Source organism: Lampris incognitus, chromosome 3 (assembly GCF_029633865.1).
Source record: "Lampris incognitus isolate fLamInc1 chromosome 3, fLamInc1.hap2, whole genome shotgun sequence".
Classification (NCBI taxonomy): domain Eukaryota; kingdom Metazoa; phylum Chordata; class Actinopteri; order Lampriformes; family Lampridae; genus Lampris; species Lampris incognitus.
The window spans coordinates 25,833,734-25,856,916 of NC_079213.1; the positions used below are offsets into that span (position 1 = coordinate 25,833,734).

The 23,183-nt window shown below is 46.6% G+C and overlaps 1 protein-coding gene across 1 annotated transcript in view; it reads right to left on the reverse strand.

Moving 5' to 3' along the window:
* anks1b (ankyrin repeat and sterile alpha motif domain containing 1B) overlaps positions 1–23,183 on the reverse strand; it is a 351,867-nt gene that overhangs the window by 328,279 nt on the left and 405 nt on the right. The gene's annotated exons all lie outside the window — the stretch shown is intronic.

Genomic DNA, 23,183 nt, shown 5'->3' on the forward strand with positions numbered 1-23,183 from the left:
TCCTTCCCTCCCTTCACATTATCCTCCCCCCCCCCACCCCGTTTCCTCCTGTACTTTGAAGAAAAGAAGAAAAAAAAAAGATTCCTCGAAAAGAAATGCTGCATCATCAACTGGGCTCGTTACAAAGAAAGCTTTTCAGGATACTGATTTACCTTCCCATTGCTCAAATTATTCCTCCGCCGAGTCGCCGCGCATAAAACACGCCGCACAATAATTCACATCCGACTGCTCTCGGAAACAACAGCAGTCACGGGGATAAGTGAGTTGTGAATTTCGAGTAGATAGGAAAAACGAACACTCACCGAATGATATATTCTCGATTCTTCATTCGAGTCAGAGGCGGATGAATATTTGATATCTTCTTAAAAAGGCTCATTCATCATGTATCCCTCCTCGGCCCTGCAGAACTCTGGTAAGCGGAGGACGCCTTTATGGGTTGGCCTGGGAGAAACCGCAAAAAGTGCTTGGCGTTTGTTACCCCAGCATACACCTGGGTCGTTGGAAGGTGGGGGCGATTACAATGTCAAGGTCGATACTGGAAAATCAAAAGGAACATGAAGATTTGGGGGTTGGGGTAAAAACTGTTGGCATATAGGAGAGTCCTTGGTTCAATCCCAGTCCCTCATAATGAAGTTACGGCTCCAGTTTCCTCCCCAGTCCAAAGACGAACTTGTCAGATGAAATGGAAGAATGATGAATGTGTGTATGCTTTTTTTTTTTGCCCCCCCCAATTGTACTTGGCAAATTACCTCATTCTTTCAAGCCATCCCGGTTGCTGCTCCACCCCCTCTGCCGATCCAGGGAGGGCTGCAGACTACCAGATCTCCTCTGATACATGTGGAGTCGCCAGCTGCTTCTTTTCACCTGACAGTGAGGAGTTTCACCAGGGGGACGTAGCGCGTGGGAGGATCATGCTATTCCCCCCAGTTTCCCTTCCCCCCTGAACAGGTGCCCCAACCAACCAGAGGAGGCACTAGTGCAGCGATCAGGACACATACTCACATGTGGTTTCCCACCAGCAGACACGGCCAACTGTGTCTGTAGGGATGCCCGACCAAGCCAGAGGTAACATGGGGATTTGAAGTGGCGATCCCCGTGTTGGTAGGGAACAGAATAGACCGCTACGCTACCCGGACGCCCCCTGATTCATTTGAGCGATGTGTGTGTCCGTGTGTTGATCCTTTGATGGACGGGGAGACGCATCCAGCATGCCTCCCTGCTCTCCAACCAAAGTAGTTTAGGAGTACCAAAATGACCCTGAAAAGGAGTTAAGTGGGTTAAAAAAATGGATGGAAGGTTTAAAAAAGCTCCCTTCAGTAAAGATACATGCCTTGGTGTGTAAAGACACATGAAACCTTTTAACGCCAAGGCTATGGTGCTGCATGTGCATTTTGAGTACTTGCACTCAGAAGAAAAGTGATAAGTATTAAGCCAGGAACAAAACAAAACACTACCCGGCCATCGTCTCCGATATTGCAGCTGAGCAAATAAACCACTGGTGAGAAGAGAAAGTGCATGAGTTTTGAGCGTCGGCTGTGATGCCTTCATACTTGCTAGCCTGGCTAACTGAATCATGAAAGTGCATGAATGACTGGAGGCGGGTAGGGCATATGTGGGTGACTTTAGACAGAGCTACTGAATGGATTATGTGACATCAAACCCTCAAAAAGTTGTGGCCAATGTGTATCAAAGATCAGCACAGATTGGGTCCATTAGTGTATTTAAAGGTCCGAGCAAGTGAGTGAGTTTGCAAGAGATAAGAGAGAGAGAGATAGAGAGAAAGAGAGCATCTTTGGGAGCCAATCTGTTTGCGTTACCATTGCCTGATGGGAAATGTCTCCTACGATGGGCTGGTCCCTCATTCTGATTCCCTTCCTTGTTGCACTGCACATGCTCCTTCCCGTGGCCAGCACGAGGAGCAGATGAATAGAGTAGGGGTGGACGATATGGCAAAAATATTACATCACGATTCTTTTCAGGCAGAATCACGATTCACAATCACGATTATTTTTCACGCTTGGTTTTTTAACACGATTTTGCAAGTTACTGAAAAGTACAACCAAGCCAATTTCCCTATTTACAAAAAAATATATAGCCCTACAAGGTAATGAAACCTAAAAGAAAAATAATAAAACACCATTTTTGGGCAAGTAAAATGTCACTGTATCAGCTACCTTTTTCCAGCGCTTAATTGTCCTGTCATACGGAGTGCCCTTCTCAAAAGTTGGTTAGAGCGGTCAGCCAGGCCAGCCCCACAAACGCAAAATGTCCTCGACTAACCGACCTTCTTCTTCTTCGCCTTCTTCTTCGGCTTCGTCTTCTTCTTCTCTCTAACTAACCGACTGACTGACTGATCAGTTTGATACGATTGGGCCGCCGGATCAGGTGACCAATGACATCAATGATGTTACACGATTGGTTGGCCGACCAATGATGTCACTAGTAAACACAGAAGTAGGCGTTTCCCTATGGGACTTGAATGGCACAGCGGTTCGCACACTAATGAACGTAGTATATTACTGTTCGTGGATACGACATAAACACCCCATTGCAAAAACAAGTACAAATCACAACCACCAGCGCTAATGGCTACACACAGAGTGAAAAGACTAAGTGTCCTCAGAGAGTTGTTGGTAAGTGAGGCGCATTTATAAAGGGCGTCACGCCCAGACTTTACAATGATCATGACAACAGTGATTGTAGTAAGATAAACTGGCGTTATTTAACTGTATAAATAATCAGGGTTTATAAACGGCTGCCCAGTACAGCCGCTGTTCACTGAACCGATGTCAAAATGGCTGCTTTTTAAATGTAGTCGCAAAAAAAAAAAAAACACACAGCCGCTACGTTGCCAAACAACAAGGGGGAGGAAGGGGTTTGCTCGTTTATGAGCCACAGAACTGCACCTGATAGAAATGCACTGTGGCACGATACTAACCATCTCTCAGTACAGGCAGGTTGCGGAGACGTTTTAATCGCTCACAATTTAATGTCGTCATATCACACACCCCTAGAATGGAGTATCAATTACCCGGGAATGTAAGGAGGCATCGCAGCTCATCTAGGATGGGGGCAACAATGCCTGCATGCAGACACACACACACACACATTCTTCAGCTTCAGCACACACAGATGCAGCAAATGGCATTCCTAGCCTAGTGATGCCAGGTAACACCTAACACTCAATTTATCCCACATGCTCCCGTAACCAGCCATGTATCAAGAACACACACACACACACACACACATTAATATTTATATCTAACATTAATGCAGATTCCTCTGTGACGGCCTAAGGGGAGACATTTAGTAACAGACTAATCTGGGACGATTAGCAGTGTGTGTGTGTGTGTGTGTGTGTGTGTGTGTGTGTGTGTGTGTGTGTGTGTGTGTGTGTGTGTGTGTGAGTTTGTGTGTGCGCCAGGAAGATAGGGCAGAAAGAGAAACAGAAAATGAAGAGAGTATAATTGAAAAGACCGTATATCGACTGCCGAGCAAAGAAAAGGAGTTTCTGGATCCATTTCATCAATTGACGTGTTATATTGCAGTGCAATGTGGTTAAGATTCTCTCTCTCTCCATCCATCCATCTCCATCTCTCTCTCTGTCTCCCTCTCCCACCCCTCACCCTGTCAGAATATGAGTCATCTTAAAAATGGAGATGTCACCAGGGACACACACACACGAATAAAGCCTGTTTCTGCACTGTTAATACTGCTGTTGTATTGGATATTGATGATGATACCCATTAACACATCGCTAGTTATGAGGCACATGCACATTAAATACAAACGAAACACGCTACAAACGGATAGGACCGAACACACAGCACTCATCAGAGGGGATCCCTTCACACTTGCTTCCGTCGTTCCACCCCGAGAGTCTTAAAAGGAGGGATTCATCAAGTTAGCGCTGGGACGAAAGAGAGATGCACACTTTCTACGCTTCTCCTCGGCACAAAGACATCCAAAGACAAAGGTACAAGCAGCGCACATGCATATTTCATTCATCTGTGCATTTGGCGGATGTCGATTCATACGCTCATGTCTCTGCAATGCCTTTATACATGTATTCATTATTCACGGCAGCTGGCGAGCGAGGAGGACTCGCCCAACAAGTGTCCACACAGCAGTGGAACCACTGGGGTGGCTGGAGGCATTTCAGTGACACGTACGCACGCACACACACACACACACACACACACACACACACTTGAACAACTTTCTTCCAACACCTCCCATCACACCCGTTGCCCTCTCGCCACATAATAACATTGATGTTTCGAGGCCTCTTCACTGCACATCTTATCTACTTCAAAAGCAGCGCTTCATTAACTCCCCCATCTATCAAAGTGCAAGGAGCCAGGTGGAATGTGTTTGTGTGTGTGTGTGTGTGTGTGTGTGTGTGTGTGTACACATACACACAAGCCCCGAGCATGTGGTCTCCACAGCACTGGTGTGCTATGTGAGGTCATGAGACTTGTAGATTACTGTGACAGACTGGACATCACACATGCGGCGCAGCGGCATGTTGTCTCTTTTGTCTCCATCAGTCTTGATCAACCACTCTCCTGTTTTTAATAACTTAAACATGTGGCCCGCAGAAAAGCAGTGTTGTCCCATGCGGCTGCATGGCAGCCAATACCATGGCTCCCCTACAAACAGAAAATCAACAGCTACACTTTCTCTTCGCTATAACACATTCCAAGCTGGCTCCACATATATTTCATGGGTGAATGAATGGACGATGAGCGGTTTGACTCATGTCGTTTAACATGCATGGGGCAAGTGTTTAAAGGCAACTGCAAGAGCGACGCTTTGCTCCGGCGGTTGTGCAGCTCTCAAGGCAACACTCAGAACGCCATGAAAGACTAAATGCAAACACGCCTAGCTGCAGTGCTATTCACCAGGTTTAGCTTCGCCACTTGACAATATCAGAAGAAAAGTCATCCGGGGCGTCCGGGTAGCGTAGCGGTTTATTCCGTTGCAAACCAACACGGGGATCGCCGGTTCGAATCCCCGTATTACCAAAAAAAAAAAAAAAAAATCCCCATGTTACCTCCAGCTTGGTCGGGCGTCCCTACAGACACAATTGGCCGTGTCTGCGGATGGGAAGCCGGACGTGGGTGTGTGTCCTGGTGAATGAACTAGCGCCTCCTCTGGTCGGTCGGGGCACCTGCTCAGGGGGGAGGGGGAACTGGGGGGAATAGCGTGATCCTCCCACGCGCTGTGTTCCCCTGGCGAAACTCCTCACTGTCAGGTGAAAAGAAGCAGCTGGCGACTCTACGTGTATCGGAGGAGGCACGTGGTAGTCTGCAGCCCTCCCCGGATCGGCCGAGAGGGGTGGGGCACGGCTGGGAAGAGTGGGGTAACTGGCCAGATACCAATAAAAAAACAAGTCATCCTGAAAAGAGGAGCGATTAGTCATGATAAATTGTTATTCTTCTTTCGTGCCAGCTAATGTCAGTAAGGCCTGATGTTGCCTGCAGACAGAAATGAGGAAACACACACAGGTTGTTTCCTAATACACACAATGACAATGCAACAATGACGGACTCCGGTCATTTCTACGAGGTTACAAATGGACAGACACTCTGCACAACCTTTGGCTCCAACGTTTCCACATGTTCCATATTTGAAAGCCATCACATCACCATTTAGTTAAGAAATGCGTTTCTTTTTCTCCCTAATTATATCCAGCCAATTACCCCACTCTTCCGAGCCGTCCCGGTTGCTGCTCCACCCCCTCTGCCAATCCAGGGAAGGCTGCAGGCTACCACATGCCTCCTCCGATACATGGGGAGTCGCCAGCCACTTCTTTTCACCTGACAGTGAGGAGTTTCACCAGGGGGACGTAGCACGTGGGAGGATCACGCTATTCCCCCCAGCCCCGCTCCGAACAGGCACCCCAACTGACCAGAGGAGGCGCTAGTGCAGCGACCAGGACCTACACCCACATCCGGCTTCCCACCCACAGACACGGCCAATTGTGTCTGTAGGGACACCCAACCAAGCCGCAGGTAACACGGGGATTCGAACCGCCGATCCCCGTGTTGATAGGCAACGGAATAGACTGCTACGCCACCCGGATGCCGTTTCCATTTCAGCTGACATTAATACTTAATCACCCTTACCTCAAGCGGGCATAAATACTTAATGATATCCAGGAAATGTAAATATTTGCCTTATGCTTCTAATTTCTGATGTCATCATCATGTTGCATGCAGCAACATCATGCCGCTTTAATCCAAGACGCTGTGTTTTTACATGGGAGCCGGCAGGAATTTTAATTATTCATTTGTGAACAAGTCATAATAAAATGTGCTATTCCAGGACAGGAAATGTGAACCCTTTAAATAAAAAGCATTGTCTAACTTTAACTTCCCTTTCACCGAGTGGCATCAGGGTCTATCAAAACAAGGGCGAATCGATATCTCCGGTGGTTCGAGAACCAACAGTAACAGAAAAACCACTGTTGTGGCTTTCTTTTTTTTCTTAACACAACTGGAGACAATCCATCCAGTCGAGATCAAATTCCAGGTTGCGGGAACATCTCTGGGAAGAGTCACGGATTCCTAGGATACCCAATTTACTGCCGACAACACTGATGCGTCTGTCCACAACACCAAAGGCATGATGGGTAGTGGCATTCCCATGCAGTGATAACAGGTTTATAGTGTCAATGGTGTGTGTGTGTGTGTGTGTGTGTGCGTGCGTGCAAGAGAAGCATTGTGAGATAAGATAGAGAAAAGTACAGAGCAAAGAGAAGAGGAATGGGGCCTGGATCGAGAGTGACACTTCGAGACTGGATCCCACTGTCTCCAGAGAGGAAGGGAGGGGGCGGAGAGGAGGATGAGAGATTGTAGAGCAAAGTGAATGATGGAGAGGGAGCCAGAGAGAGATCGACAGTGTGGCCGGGGCACCAGATGGAGGCAGAGTACGGAGAGATGGGGGGGGGGGATGCGGAGATTTGAGTCAGGGACAAAAAAAAAGGTTTAGCTTTAAGATGGAAACAAAGACAGAAACAAAGAGTGCAAAAAGACAGAGAAAAAGATTCAAGAGGCGACGCTAAGTGTGTGTGTGTGTGTGTGTTGGCTGTGTCTGGAGGTCTCAGTTTCTTGGCAGGATGCAGTAGCAGAGCTTGGCCCGGGCCCTAATGGAGATGTAAGAAGCCTCTGAATTTGATCACAAAACACACACACACACACACACACACACACACACACACACACACACACACACACACCTTTGTTCAGGGCTGGCTCCAGACAGAGACCGCGTACTGACGCCACTGATAAATCCAAACCTGAGAAAAATTGCTGCCTTCAACACGTCCACTGGATGAGTCCTATGCACAGTGCACTTATAAGGAATCGGACCTGTGTGTGTTGGTCCGGTCAGCCATGCTGTATCTCAGTTAGCACGCTCAGCTGAAGATCGGCTCCACATCAGTCCATACGCACAACAGCAGTCGGTACGCAGACACTTCAGGTTTTCTAAGTGTGTGCATGTGTGTCTGTGTGTCTCCCTCTTAACCTATAGCCTCCATCGTTGATCTTTGCCCTGCTTAATCTCTTCTCCACCGCAACCATCTTCCTCCCTAGTGATACACACCCCCTTATTCCCTCAGCCATCAACAACTCCCTAAAGCACACACATATACACACACAACTAGCCGAGCAGCCAAACGGGTTCTGATGGTCCGTACTGTGCTACAATGGTTGTGGTCAGCAGGATAACAGACTGCTGCTTCCAGAGGGGAAGTCTGTGTGTTGTGGTGAACAGTACACGTTGAGAAAATCAAGTGTTTTATTGCTCCTCCTCACTGATCCTCATAAGCTGACAGGGCTCGGAGATGAAAGCTAAGAGCCACCAGTCACACCGCCCCTCCTTGTATGAAATTACAGTGCTGTGGCAAACACAGATGTGGGGGCAAGCACACACAAATACACGAACACACAGACGTGTACATTACACTCAACCCCATGCTGTGAGCTGCAAGGTTAGGAAGCCGTTTAAAAAGTCCAATACAAGCAGAAGGAGACATAAGAAAGTAAACATTAGAGAGACAGACTGTCTCTGCCAATTTAAACAGATAATCCATATAAAAGGAGGATCTGTGTGTGTGTGTGTGTGTGTGTGTGTGTGTGTGTGTGTGTGTGTGTGTGTGTGTGTGTGTGTGTGTGTGTATCCTTCTCATCACCAATGCCATGAGGTGCCCAGTGCTGGACCGACCATCGTATGATTGTGGCCAAGCTCCATATGAAAGTGCACCCCCCCCCCTTGCGCCTGCAAAAGCCCAACAAAAAGTGGCTAAATTGCAAGTGCCTGGGGACACAGAAGCAAGGAGTTTCAACGCTTCCTAGCTTAGAAACTAAGGGAGCTGGAACCTTGTCTGGGCTCAGGAAACACCATGGAACAACCACGGACCTATGTATATCAGCTCTCCGCTCTACTAGGCAGCAGTCCAGTTCATTGCCATAAGAGCAAGAACCACCAAGACTGGTTTGATGACAACTCAGACACCGTCCGCAACTTGCTTAAGGACATGCACAAAGCACAATGGGCAACTTTAGATAATTCGTCATCCACCAACACCAGACAGCATTGGCAGGCAGATCGGAGGAAAGGGCAAAGGACAATACGGGCCATAGAGAATGAGTGATGGACTGAAAAACCACATGAAATCCAGTCTTTTGCCGATAAAAATGACATCAACCATCTATGGCCCAATAAATCACTGCGTCACTCCCCTGAAAACTGCAGATGGTCTAACACTTCTGAAGGATCAGAACAGCATCCTGCTGAGGTGGGCTGAACATTTTGACACCATGCTTAATTGGGACTCTGATGCACACCCAACCATCCTGGACGAACTGCCTGAACTTCCTCCCATCCGTGACCTCAGTCTACCACCAACCTTTCAGGAGGTTCCATCAGCTGTCCACTCCCTTAAGAGCAAGTGCCCTGACGCTGACAATATCCCTGCAGAGCTACGGAAGGAGGAAGAGTACATGTCTATGCACACCCTCTTCCAGTACATCACCAAGCCTTGAACTGATGAGAACTTCCCACAGCAATGGAGAGATGCCAACATCATTGTCATTTATAAGAACAAGGGTGAAAAGGCTATCTGCAACAATATTAGGGGCATATCACTCCTCCCTGTTACTGGCAATATCCTGGCTAAGTTGTTGCTTCAGAGACTCATCAGCAACATCACCAAGTCAATGCTGCCTGAATCGTAGTGTGGATTCAGGAAAAACAGGAGCATGATCTTCACAGCCTGGCAATTCCATGGAAACTACAGGGAGCTACATGTTTATGGCCTTTGTTGCTCTCTCCAAAGCATTCAACACTGTGCAAAGAGAGCTCTTATGGGATATCCTCCTCAGATTTTGCTGTCCCAACAAATTTCTTAACATCCTTCACCAGTTCCATGATGGGATGACTGGTTGGGTGACCATAGGAGGACAAGAGTCCGAGCCCTTCCTTGTATATACAGGGGTGAGGCAGTGACGTGCTAGCACCAGTGCTCTTTAAAATATTCCTCCGTCACCAAGCTTCTCCACAAGGAGACTGAAGACAGCAGCGCTGTTGCAGTGGACTTCAGAGTAGATGGTAACCTCTTTAACATCAGGAGGCTCCATGCAATCACCAAACTCTGTAGAGAGCGGGTCCTGGAGCTGCAGTATGCAGACGACTGTGCTCTTGTGGCCCATACTCCAGAAGATCTTCAGACTGCCCTTGCTGTGAATTGAGTGCATACAGCAGGATGGAGCTGATTGTCAACACTACCAAGACGAAAGTGGTCTGCCAATGGAGTATCACATCCCACCCACTCTACCTGCCTTCACTGTTGGTGACGAAAAGCTGTCGGCAGTGTCATTTTTCAAATATCTGGGGAATATCTGAGGATAGTGGCATTGACAATGACATCCAAAGCTGCATTAAACAGACATCAGCTATCTTTGGGAGACTACAGTGCAGTCTTTCAGAACAAAAACCTTCATCCCCCCCCCACAAAGGAAATCATATACCAAGCGGTCTGTGTCACCACCACTCTATAGCTGTGAAGCTTGGGTAACCTACAGCCATCACATCAAATCCTCAGAGTGCTTCCACATAAGCTGCCTCCACTGCATCCTGGGAATTACCTGGCATGAGCATTTGCCTCACACGGAAAGTTTGGGTAACCTACAGCCATCACATCTAGTCCTTAGAGTGCTTCCCCATAAGCTGCCTCCACTGCATCCTGGGAATTACCTAGTGGGAGCCTCACACAGAAATACTTGCAAAAACTAACTGCAAAAGTATTGAGGCATGATCGCCCAGTGCCAGCTATAGTGGCTGGGGCACATGATAAGGATGCCCCCATGTCAGCTACCCTACAGAGTGTTATATGGCCAGCTACATCATGGCTGATGCTTAGCTGGAGGGCCAGAGAAGTGCTATAAGGATCAGATGAAGAATGCTTTGAGGAAGTGCAAGATCACACCCGAGGATCTGGAAGATGTTGCTGCTGACTGTATCACTTCGCGACAACTGTGTAGGGATGGGCTTTGTACGCTGGAGATGGAGAGGACAACCATAAAACAGCAGAGGAGGGCCAGGAGAAACACAGCCATGGTTGCCACTATGCCTGGATGATAAAATGAAAGCGATATGTACTGGCAATAGAAACGTTATCAATAGCAATACGAAAATTGTTCGACAGAATATTTGATAGTTTCACTTAAAAGCATTAAATGCAAACCGCCATGAAAGCACATAATGAATACACGTGCTCCCTCCCGAGCTCATAAACAGCCTATCATATTTCTTGATAAATAAACAAAGTGGTTAAATTCAAAATAAAGTGGTTAAAGTCAACCTTTATTCTCCTGGTGTTTATTAAAAATAGGTCATTAAAATTATCATTATCGATATCGACTGAAATGAAACATTTTATCGTGCTAAATCTTTCAGCTATACCGCCCAGCCCTAGTTGCCACCACCACCACATACATGCCCCACTTGCAATAGAGCTTGTAGGTCCAGGTTAGGACTGTTCAGCTATTAAAGATCTCACCATTACAGGGGTGGACACCATCATCGCATTTCGATGTACAACTGAAGAAGAGGAGTGTGTGTGTGTGTATGTGTGTGTGTCCTTTGAGTCCATTAATATTGCTTCCAGGCTTTTTTTTTTTTTTTGTGCAAAGCCCGAGCACAAACACACACCTGGCCATGTGTACATGCATATACATACAAACACATGCGCACACACACACACACACACACACACACACACACACACACACACGAACGAGCACACACTAATCCATCACCGAGAGGGCATTTTCTTAGGTTTGTTTGTGGACACGTATGTAATGTATATAATGAAACCACCGTCAATGACAGCCTTAAAAAATAACTTCCGGCGGGCGTCCAGGTAGCGTAGCGGTCTATTCCATTGCCAACCAACATGGGGATCGGTGGTTGGAATCCCCGTGTTACCTCCGGCTTGGTCGGGCGTCCCTACAGATAGAATTGGCCGTGTCTGCAGGTGGGAAGCCGAATGTGGGTGTGTGTCCTGGGTGCTGCACTAGCGCCTCCTTTGTTCAGGAGGGAGGGGGAACTGGGGGGAATAGCGTGATCCTCCCACACGCTACGTCCCCCTGGCGAAACTCCTCACTGTCAGGTGAAAAGAGGCGGCTGGTGACTCCACATGTATCGGAGGAGGCATGTGGTAGTCTGCAGCCCTCCCCGGATCGGCAGAGGGGGTGGAGCAGCAAGCGGAACGGCTCGGAAGAGTGGGGTAATTGGCCGGATACAATTGGGGAGAAAAAAAAAGGGGGGGGGGACAACTTCCATGAGTGATAAGAGTCAGAGACACAGAGAGAGAGGGAGGGAGGGAGGGGGGGGGTGATAAACTACCCCGCCGTCTGTTCTGTACATCTGCTACATCCTGAGCCATACCATTTCAGTACGCTAGCTTTCAGTCACCGTCCCACCGTCACCGTCTCTGCTGTCACAAACCACAAGTGCGTCTGTTCCCGTCTCCCCTGTTAGGCAATATTGATAGTAGAGTCTGTATGACAACAAAGTGCTGCCAGAAATCCAGTTAGGGACATTATTAGACTGTAGATGAAGCAACTCCATGCACAGAACCCCCCCCCCCACACACACACACACACACACACACAAACACCAGGTCATCAAAATAGGACATCTGCGAGGAAATATGACCTGTTAAACAGCAGTGAGTTCATCCACTATTGATTTTCCACTGTGTGAGTGTGTTTCCAGTCCACGCGTGTGTGTGTGTGTGTGTGTGTGTGTGTGTGTGTGTGCGTCAGTCCGCATGTGTATGCTCACCACTAACAAAACAGGCAGTTCTTTCTGCCGGAAGATATACTTTCTGTAGCTGTGTGTGTGTATGTGTGTGTGTGTGTGTGTGTGTGTGTGTGTGTGTGTTGTCTCCATCCATGTTCATGTCCCACTCGGCCGTAAGTGCCATGCCTTTGACAGAAAGTGAGCCTCATGACTTTGGAATGCCGTCACGGCATCGGAGGCCTTAAGTTGGGAAACTATGCACCCAGCGTCCTTTCCCATAACATTAGTGTGCAGGCTCTCCAACTATGACTTGTCGGCTGACTCATCATCCTGCCGAGCAGCGGGTCGCCGCATATCCTTTAGGTGGTGCCTCAACTAGGGTTGGGTGGTATGGACAAAATCAAATGTCAAGATATGTTTGACCGAATACCTCCATATCAATATTTCGACAATCATGTCGAGTCTAATAAGTTCAGAAAATTGCATCTCTTTACTGTAATGCAGCCTTTAAGACAAGGAAAAGACAATACTTATTTCATACACCAACATTATGTTGTCATCCCAGACTATACCTAGTCTTATATCATGATAGATATAATATTGATATATTGCCGAGCCCTATGTATCACACAACTGCTCACTTAACAGATACTAATAGGATGCACACACACACACACACACACACACACACCATTTCAAGATTGACTAAAGAGTGAGCCCACCCATTGTTTTACAGACATCTCTTCGTGGACCATCTCTGGCAACCCAATAAAAGCCAAACTATGTGAGGGTGTAAAAACAGTGGCCATCCGTGAGGGCTGGTGGTGATACTGGGTGGGTGGGCTACCAAATAGAGTATACCCATCTATAATTCACACTGCAGCAACAGCAACGTAACACCTGAGATACCAAGTTAGAGCAACGACACTATACACCTTGTTATAGCAAAGTGCTCTACAGCAACACTATAGAGAAGTATAAGAATGGCCTGATGCCAGAAAACTCTCTCGAAAGCTGGAAAACTATTAGCCCATCAGGTTAGACAGTCCATAGCCGCTAACACTATTTCTGAAATTTGCACAGCAGCTGGGGTAAAGACTGCCGACCCTGACACCATCAATAACCAGTTTAAACAATTTTATATTACCCTTTATAGTTCAAAACCGCCCAGCGACTTGTTGCATATTTCAACTTTTTTAGACGGTCTGACCACACCAAAAATTGCCCTTGAAGACAGAGCACAGATAGACAGAGAGATATCAACAGAGGAAGTGATACAAGCAATTAAATCCATGCAGAGCAACAAAGCACCAGGTCCGGATGGTTTCACAATTGAAATGTATAAAGAATTTGCTACCAAGCTGGCACCAATACTTAACCTGATGTATCAGGAAATTTTTAACCAACAGAAATTGCCCCAAACTATGACGCAGGCAATCATATCAGTGTTACTTAAAAAAGAAAAAGATCCCCTAATGTGTGGCTCCTACCGTCCTGTAAGCTTGTTGAATTGCGACTACAAAATCCTTACAAAAATCTTGGCCACCCGTATTGAAACTGTTGTCCCAACGGTTGTTAACCCTGATCAAACTGGTTTTATACCAGGCAGGCAGTCATTTTATAACATGCGCCGCCTATTTAATGTACTGTACACACCACATTCCGTAGAACAGACAGAAGTAGTGATTTCTTTAGATGCTGAGAAGGCATTTGACCGCATCGAATGGCAATATCTATTTGCTGTTCTAGAAAGGTTTGGCTTTGGTTTCACATTCCTAGCATGGGTTAAAATATTGTATTGCTCACCGACAGCTGCAGTGCGGACGAATAATATTATTTCTGATTATTTTTCACTACATAGGGGCTGCAGACAGGGCTGCAGCCTCTCTCCTTACTTGTTCGATTTGGCAATTGAGCCACTCGCTATAGCTCTTAGGGCAGAGGATGGCATTAAAAGGTATCTCACGAGGTGGTAAATTGCATAAGGTATCACTTTATGCAGATGACCTGTTGTTATATATATCCAACCCAATAGAATCTATACCAAGACTATTACTTACCCTGGATAACTTTGGTCGCCTGTCAGGTTATAAGATAAACTATTCAAAGAGCTTGCTTTTTCCGATTAACCACACTGATAGAGACTACTCTAGCTTTCCATTCAAACTTGAACATAATGTATTTACATATTTAGGAATCAAAATCACTCATACAATGGGGAGGTTATATAACCATAACTTTAAAACACTAATAGAACGAACAAAACAAGATTTTAAAAAGTGGTCAACTTTACCAATTTCATTAGCGGGCCGGATTAATATAGTTAAAATGACAGTCTTACCCAGATTTCTCTATCTTTTCCAAATGATTCCCATATTCATACCTAAGACAACTTTTCAACAATTAGATAGATTAATTTCATCATTCATCTGGAACAATTCAAACCCCAGGATGAAGAAAACATACTTGGAGGTCCCTAAGGAGACAGGGGGATTAGGTTTGCCTAACTTTATTTGTTACTACTGGGCTGCGAACATTGTAAAACTTTTACATTGGGCATTTACATATGAGAATCAACAGGGTACAGATTGGGTTCACATGGAACTCTTAGCCAATCCTTTACCGATATTCACCTCTCCACTACCACATAATCGTAACATACAAATAACAAACCCAGTGGTTAAAGCTTCACTTAGGATATGGCTCCAGTTTAGGAGGCATTTTGGATTAAAGCATGCTAGCGGTCTTTTTCCAGTAGCAAATAATCAATTCTTCTTGCCATCTGTGTTAGATAACACATTTCAACTTTGGCATAGAAATGGACTGGTGTTTTTCTGTGATCTATTTAAAGATGGAACATTCGCCTCATTTGAAACACTTACCAAAGACCATAACATACCCAGATCCCATTTTTTTAAGATACCTTCAAATCCGTAGTTTTGCCAAGAAAGTGTTTCCCTCATTTCCGTATCTGCCAACCAGGAGCCAATTAGATGTTATTTTAGAGAAGGATCCCTTTGGGAAAAAACGGGTCTCTATAATTTACACACTGATACAGGGATTGAAACAGGTATCCTGGGACAAAACAAAAACTGCATGGGAGAGAGATTTGGGTGTAGAGCTTTCTGAAGAGGCATGGTGGGACAGCTTAACTCGTATTCATACGTCTTCATTGTGTATACGACATGGGTTAATTCAGTTTAAGGTGCTTCACCGTCTTCACTACTCGGGGGACAAGCTTGCCAGAATCTTTCCCACCACAGACCCTAGCTGTCCGAGGTGCAGTCATAGTCCAGCCTCGGTGGGACACATGTTCTGGGCATGCCCCTCCCTCAACAGTTATTGGGGACAGATATTTAATGTATTCTCACATATCTGTAAACAGACCATAAACCCCAATTTTCACACAGCCGTCTTTGGCATACCACCCCCTAACTGTAAGGTCACAACTTTGCAGGCAAATGCTCTAGCATTTGCCTCATTACTAGCACGCAGACTTATCCTATTTAACTGGAAGTCAAATAAAGCGCCATAATTTTTGCAGTGGTTGAGGGAGGTGCTGTCCTTTCTACCTTTAGAAAAGCTCCGATATAAAATATGTAAAACCCGCAAAAACTTTACTTTGACCTGGAGTCCTTTCATAGACTTTATTGAAGGGTTTCCCTTTTATTGAATGTACTTTTTATTTACCTGGTTGTAACGAAAATACTTATAGATATATGTGTACAACTTTATATTGTCTTCAAAAATATGGTTATTATGTGGAATTGGAATAAGAAATCCCTGCGTAGTCCTTTTTTTTTTAGCCTTGGGGGGGAGGGGGGATTCCTGCATGCTTATTTTTGTTGTTGTTGTTTGTGTGCTTTGTATACCTGTTCCAAAAAAACTTGAAAATTGGAAAATAAAGTTACAAAAAAAAAAAGAAAACTCTCTCTCACACACACACACACACACGCGCGCGAGCGCCACCTGACTATTTTTCTCTGTACACATTAGCTCGTGCCATTTTTAACAAGAACAACATATGCTCCATGACAGAACAGAATGCAGGATCATGTAGCCTACAATGTCAGCAAAGGCGTCACCTAAGGACGCACAACAAAACGTGTCCCAGCTGAAACAACTGCCAGTAAATACTGCAACTGTTTTTATCACAACCGTTTTGCATCACATTGTGTCAAACAAGTCCCGAATGAAACAATGAGGTAAGCACAGCGGTCATTACAGAAGAGAGACGAGCAATATGGAGACAGGAGAGCTAAACGTGTCTGATGGTCTCTTAAGAGCATGGGGGGGGGCAATCTTTTCCAGAAAGGGCCAGTGAGGGTGAAGGTTTTTGTTCCAACCAAGCAATTACACGCCTGTGTCTCCTAATCAAGTGCCTCAGTAAAGACTCTACCGGTTGATTAGTGGGATCAGGTGTGCAACTGCTTGGTTGGAACAAAACCATTCACCCACACTGGCCCTTCATGGATAAGACTGCCCACCCCTGGACAGGCTTGGGCCTACCTTACTTGAGGAGAAGCTCCCATCGACGACCTTTCTGGGGCGCAAACAGGTTAATCACCATGTCACTGAAGTCCCGGTGATTTCTGGATCAAGTCCCGCTCAACAGACAGCATAGCCAGGGGGTTCAGCCTATCCTGTCCCATAGTACTTCGGAGGAAGGGATTGATCCTCTTAAGCGTAGTGAAACACCTCTCGGACTCTGCAGATGTCATGGTGGCTCTTTGTATTAATTTCAGTGTTTCAGAAACAGTGCTCTGGGGATGGTTCTCAGATTGTTCCCTGAACACAATCACGCACTGGCTCACACCTGCCACGTCAGTTGGTTGTCTCATCAACTTCCACAGCCACAAATGATGCCTGCGGTATTTCATCAGCCTTTTTGGTCCATAAACAGCTAACATACCATCAAGCACCTCATTTTGGCTCGTCTTAGACGTGTACTTGGCAACCCGTGTGTTTGACGGCTAACTGGCTATCCAAAAATAAGAGAACTGGTCAAGAGGTCCAGAAACACGCACAGTCCACAATCCGTGATAATGAAGGCCTGGTTTTCTTCACCAGCTCGTTGTCTCCCCGGTGGCCCTCATCAAGTCGACAGGCGATGTTAACTTCACCCAGCATCGAGAGCTTTACGCTGTTTCCAGTGTGACTTGTGCTGCATTCGTGTTTCCTAATTTTGTCGGATAAATGTTTCAAATCCACAATTCCTTGTTGGGTCCGAGCCGTGTCTCCCCCAAAAAGCTAGCATGGGGAACAGAAAAGTCAATTCTTAGCTACACCTGCCGTTAGCCAGTCCTTCCGTTGAAAGCAAGTAACACAAAACTCACGATTTTGTCGTTTGTCCTTCTGTGTTATTTGAACATCGTTTGGACGTGTCCCCAGTCCCTTCACTTCCAACTTTTCCTCCAACGACACTGAAGAAAATGGATGAGAAAGTAAATAATGCATCTGGTTCAGGGTAACGCCCGCGGCCTCCGCTGCCACAGTCGCTCGCTTCTCTCCCTTCCCACTCTCACACCAGCAGCGCTTCACTGTCTGTGCTGTCATTGGTCAAGTCTGTGGGCTGATTGATGCCCCAAATGGTCAGCAAATCAAGGGGCGTGCCAAAACACCTGTCACTCACGTGACACGAATGGAAGCTGATGTGTTTGGGCTGTAAAAAATTAGCCCATTTAGATGTATTTTGTGTTTTTCTTGTGACTATTTAGCGCTGTTGCTGCTCTTAGGTTCAACCAAAATTTAAAACAATCTGTTCTTAGGTTTTTTAACAATAATTTTCTCATCTTTATTGTAAAAGATAGGGAGGGCTTAGCCCTGTTAGCCCTGTTAGCCCTGTTAGCCCAGCCGTCCCTGGCACTGGCCATTAATCACTCTCTCAAATCAGAGATATGTATCACCGATGGTGCGTCTGAACTGCTCTTTGCCTTCTCACTTGGGTGTAAAACAAACACCCTCCAAATCAAGCCCAGTGTTGCTAACACTTTGATGGTTGTACACACGGCGGCTCTGTGTACTCGCCTATTCCGCCGAGCAGCTGTTAGCCTGCTAGCCTGCTAGTGTAACCGGTTATTTTCTTGCCCGGTGCGGGATTCGATACGGGGTGTACTGCACCACAAGGCGACATCACTAACCGCTCAGCTAAAGGTTCAGACCCGTTAACTAGGGACTAACGTGTCTTATTAGTAGTTTACACTAGCGACACACCAGCGTATTCAATAAACTGTGGATTATCCACTCTGGTGCCCCCCGAATGGAGAACTCTCAGCCATGACTTCAGGACTATCCCCGGCCTCTCTTTTGGACCGGTCATGCTGCTCTGGCTCCACTGCTGGGCCGTACGGGGCTGGGTGCCTCCTCCTCGGCTCCCAGCTTCAGCGGCTAGCTGGCGCGCCTCTGTTCCTGAAATAGTGCTCATACAATACTTCGCACTGGAACTCCCGAACTTCAACCGCCACATAACGCCAAACTGCCCCGCTGACATTACACCCCCCCCCGGGACACTTGCGTCCCCGCTATGTCCACAGGGCTTCCCAGGGTACGTTTGTTTACTCGGATGATGCTGTTCCGTCTGTGCTGTCTGTTGTCGTCGTCGTCGTAGGGTGTTTTGCTTTGGTTTCAGCTGGGAATTTGTTGTCTGCAAATAGTGTATATGAATTTCTCAAGCAGATCTCGGTGTTTCTCGAACATTAACCCCCACACCGGAACTTTGAATCATTTTGTTATAATAAAGGTCTATATTATTTCACCGAACTACAACAAACTAAATGTTGTGGCGAGACGGCGTGGAAGGATGGCGAGATGGAGATCGCTTGTTCGCAACTCTCGTGTTCCATGCAACGCACGACCCCGAGAGTGCTGTTTAATCTTAACACCCCGTCAGAACCGAACCGAACTGACGGGAAAGGAGAGGCAAAGGATTCAGTTAATGGCCGCTCCTGTGTCCCAAACTTGTGCTTTGGGGTAAAGAGCAGGTCGGCAACACTACCTGGTGTCAGTGTGGCTGTTATCCACCGTATCGGAGTCCATCTGCTGTCAGGAGGCTGATCTGGACAATGTATCAAGCAATTTCTGGCACAAACCACGCTGCACCAGAAATTGGTCCACCCCAAGTGGGAACAAGAAGTCATTTAGATGATTGATGAAACATTTCTCCCAATAAACGCTGTGTCAAGATGAACTGATCCAACTTTCTGGGAGTGCAAACAATGTTTCCATGTGCAGTTTGTTTACATATAACTGTTGTCTGCCCCCGACACGTTTTTGTTTATGTCCTCCCCCAGTACTAATTGCCGGCAAATATGATGTACCCTGGCTCGGCCAAATGTCGGAAAGCTAAGCAGGTGTGGGCTTGGCCAGTGCTTGGATGAGAGACCAAGGCCCAGTGGTGTTGGTGGGCCAGTAGGGGGCAGTCTTCCCTCTGGTCCTAATAACAAAACAACAAATCCCAGTGCAGTGACGGGAACACTGTGCTGTAGGAGATGCCGTACGAGACGTTAAACCGAGGTCCTGACTTCCTGTAGTCATTAAAGATCCCATGGCATGTATCACAAAGAGTAGGGAGTTCCCCGGTGTCCTGGCAAAATTCCCAACCTGGCTTTTTCCATCTGGCTACCTAATCATCTCCCCATGTAATTGACTCAATGATTCCTCCCTCTCCACCTCAGACTGATGTGTGGTGAGCGTTCTGGCGCAAAATGGCTGCCGTGCATCACCCAGGTGGTGTTACACATTGGTGGTGGCTGAAGTGAGTTACCCCCCTTCAATGTGAAGCACTATGTGTGTCTACAAAAGCGCTATATGAACATTATTATTATTATTATTATTATTATCATAATTAACTAAACCCTAGTGTTAGCTAGTTGACGCTAATAGCTGTTAGCCTACAATGACGGTAGCTACGGTTAGTTTTTACTGGTTCACACAGCCGACGAGGCTTACATGCTTCTGGTGAACGAGCCAGTGTGCTGCAAAACATGTCCGAGAAGTCTGACATGACAATATGAAGCCACAAGAATGCTTTCTATGTGTAGTTTGTTTGCATCACATTGCACAGCATTTTATGTAACCAACGTTTGGGACATGTCTTGATGCAATAATCCAGGTAAGAAAATCCAAGAGGTTTGAATCAGTTCATCTGGATACAACGTTTATTGACAGATGTCAGTTAGTTGAGTGATGAAACGTATCTGTCAATAAGCGTATCCAGATGAACTGATTCAACCTTCCTTGAACATTTGGGACAGCTCTGTCAAAACACCGTGGTGCAGATAAGTTTGACGCTGGATAGATATTCAGACATTCAGCCGGGTTCATCCTCAATAACTTCTGAGTGAGATCATTAATACACAGTGGGCGTATTCTGGAATCTGACAGAATGAAGAACTCTGACAGGAATGATTCAGTGCTTTTCTCCGTTTCAGCGGCAGTTTATGAAAATGGACTGTTTTGTCCTTGGCTGTAACCCTGTAAAACTCGTGTTTACGTCCAGGAACAATATAATAGTGGCCTCCCTTTTGTCTTCTTCTGTCCTGTGGCTCCTCAGTCTCCAACTTTCTCTAGCTTTTACTGTTGCATCTGCAGAACTCAGCCAAGCCAACCAACCCTGTAACGTCAGAGGTTATAGCGTTGCAAGATGGTGGCACCCTTGCCACGCAGGATATAACAGCACTTTTTTTCTTTTATATGTTTACATTTGTCCTGTTTGTTATGTAATTGTTGATTAGAGTGGAACTACATTTAGTAAATCATGTTAACCTGATTGATTGCTTCATATCCACTTTAACAAAGAACAGGCCTCAGTGGTGAGCGCAAGCATCATCACCAAACAGTGTATAAAATGACTACCCAGTCAGCCAAGTCATCAAATAATTCACAAGAATTAACAAATGCAAAACACATCGAAGGCAAGCCGATACTGTGTTCGCCCTCGCCCCAGACATCCCTGACTCATCCAGCTGGTGGTTCCTAATCTTCTGAGACTTGTGACTTTCAACATAATGATTCCGTTTTCCGTTTTCACACCATGGAACCCAGCATGTCTGGAACCCAGCTATATGGAACCCAGCTATACACAAGTATTATAAACTTGTATCATCATATTTTCCAATTATCTCGCTACCCCGTGTAAAAAGGAGTCCAGGTCCCCTTGCTTTGGATCAGCTAGTCCGGCTTAACTGATGCGAGAAACCCGTGTAGAGTCTTAATTGGTGCCAACCAAATCTGGTCGGACGGATCCCTTCAAACCCGTCGTGTTACCAAGTCTAACGTCCCCTGGCTTCTAAACGCTTTGTCTCGAACTGTGACGTCATCGCCCGTTAGCCGTAAGCTAGCTCAATAGCTCAAAAAGGTGCGGTTGCGCTTGTTTCTAATTTTTTATAACTGAAACCACGTTATAATTGAAACCACGTTATAATTGAAACCAGCTGACAAACATCTACATTTTTCTTATGGAGATTTCTTGGGAGACTTTTGCATCGCTCGCTTCTCCCATATCACCAACATATTTTGCGACTCGATGCAATTTTGGAGGAGCGCGGCGCAGTCACGTGAAAGTCCCGCCCCACCTGGATAATGATTGGCTTCCAGAAAACGGAAAGGCCCTGCCTGTTCCTCTCAACATCCGGCTGCGGTAACGGGGTTTTAACTCGCCGGTAAGACGAGTCCTCTACAGGTGTGCGTCTCCGTCACATGTCTGTATCAACAGCATGGTGAGCGAGCTGCTATTGCCCCCATCAGACCACGACCTCAGGGCCCGAGGCGGTACTCCACCCAAACCCGCTTTCCTTTGACCTCCCCCTCACCAAAAACAAGAAGGTGGGGGCCTGGCAATGGCGGAGAAGGGGTCGGGGTAGGAATAATACCCTAGATTCGTCTGCTCTCGAGCAGCGAAATGGAAGTCTCTGCGGCTCTGGCTGAGAAAAGCGGTGGGGGTGTTGGGGTGGGGGATGTTGGGTTGGGTGGGGGCGGTAGGAGGGGTGTTAAAGGGAGGTTAAAGTCGAATATCTGCAAGTCTCTCTCTCTCTCCACCGTTGGCTTTGCTCCGCATCACTTTGCACCTGAATGCTGTAAATCAAGTGCTGTGTATAATGCATTACGAGGTCTCCCCGTGGCCTCATATTCTTAGAGCGGAAGCCTTTAAGAGCTGTTCTGCACGCTTTTAATGCAGGAACCACCACCACCACCACAATCACGCCACTGCTGGGCAGTTTCACCCCTCGGCCTGATGTGCACTTCACCCATACTGCATTTTTATACAAGACATCGTTGCACCACATGGCAGTGAACTATATGGTATATTTCAGTCCTTGTTTTGTACTGTTGTTGTTGTTGTTGTTCATTGCTGATACCCAGAAGTTGTTGTTGTCACTGCTTGTACTGTGTTGTCTTGTATATCGTAAGACATTGTGTACATTACATCATTGCTACTGTCCTGTTTCACATTTGAAACTGTCCCACGGTACATTTCATGTTTTGAACACTGACCCAGGATCCGTTCCTGTACGGTTTACATACTGGAAATAAGCAGATCTGGGTTCATGTCAGCTAATGAATACGATATCTTCGAGCGCGCGCGGAGCTCATGATACCCTCAGTGAGAAGACTGGCTGGAGTGGCAGACGTGGCTCCCTTGGGACGCTGTGGACCGTATGAAAGATCCACATCGTCATCTGAGCGAGACGTGGTCCTGGCTGCGGCCTGGTGTTCCCCGCGTGCTGACAGCTGTCAGTGTCAGATGCCGCGCACTGTATTGTATTGTGCACAGTCGGTGGTGCTGTGGCTCGTCTAACCCGACGAGACACCTCTGCGTGCAGGAGGAGGAGGAGGAGGAGGAGGCAGGCTACGGTTTAAACGTGTTCCGG